The following is a 202-nucleotide window of genomic DNA, read 5'->3' as shown; positions in this document are numbered from 1 at the left end:
GAAGAAGAAGAAGAAGAAGAAGAAGAAGAAGAAGAAGATCATGATAATGGTGATGGTGATGATGATGATGATGATTAGAGGGTTGAACATGATGCCTTGCATTATCTGTTCTGACTCTGTTCTTTGACAGCAATGCCTTTAATGACAATGGCACAAAACTGTATTGACCTAAGTCAGCAGCTTTTCTTTTTGATAAACATGG

The sequence above is a fragment of the Octopus bimaculoides genome, chromosome 1 (genome assembly GCF_001194135.2).
Source record: "Octopus bimaculoides isolate UCB-OBI-ISO-001 chromosome 1, ASM119413v2, whole genome shotgun sequence".
NCBI lineage: Eukaryota > Metazoa > Mollusca > Cephalopoda > Octopoda > Octopodidae > Octopus > Octopus bimaculoides.
Note: the sequence above shows the minus strand (reverse complement) of the source record.